At 55.8% G+C, this 498-nt stretch overlaps 1 protein-coding gene across 1 annotated transcript in view; it reads right to left on the bottom strand.

Annotated features, from left to right (window-relative positions):
• Positions 1-498, bottom strand: part of SPPL2B (signal peptide peptidase like 2B) — a 95,934-nt gene that overhangs the window by 94,874 nt on the left and 562 nt on the right. The window lies entirely within an intron of this gene.

Raw genomic sequence — 498 nt, 5'->3', positions numbered from 1 at the left:
ACACCCATACAGAAACCTACTGCATGCACGCTCACACACACGTGCACACATACACACTCAGACCCATGCACATGCCCCCACACACCTATTACACATGCTCACATGCACACGTGCTGACACACCCACACACGCACTAAGGTACATACATGTCCATGCACACGTCTATTACACATGTGCTCACACACACACACTCAGGCATATGCACACATACACTCACGCAAACTCACATAAACATGCACTCAGACACGTACGCATGTGCAGGCACGTACCAATTACACACGCGCACACACTATGAACAAAGCAGACAGGAAGACGCTAGCACCTCTTGGCCGACAGGCCTCGAGGGATCCAGGAGGGGGCGGGACACAGTGGCAAAGGATGCGGGGCCTGAGGGAAGCAGTGGGAAAGGAGGTGGGGCCTGAGGGAGGCAGGGTCTGAGGGACACAGTGGGAAAAGAGGCGGGGCCTGAAGGACTCAGCAGGAGAGGTGGGGCCTGAG

This window comes from Mandrillus leucophaeus, unplaced genomic scaffold (genome assembly GCF_000951045.1).
Source record: "Mandrillus leucophaeus isolate KB7577 unplaced genomic scaffold, Mleu.le_1.0 Scaffold54, whole genome shotgun sequence".
Classification (NCBI taxonomy): domain Eukaryota; kingdom Metazoa; phylum Chordata; class Mammalia; order Primates; family Cercopithecidae; genus Mandrillus; species Mandrillus leucophaeus.
The sequence above is the reverse complement of the archived record's forward strand: the minus strand, read 5'-3'. Positions and strand labels throughout refer to the sequence as shown.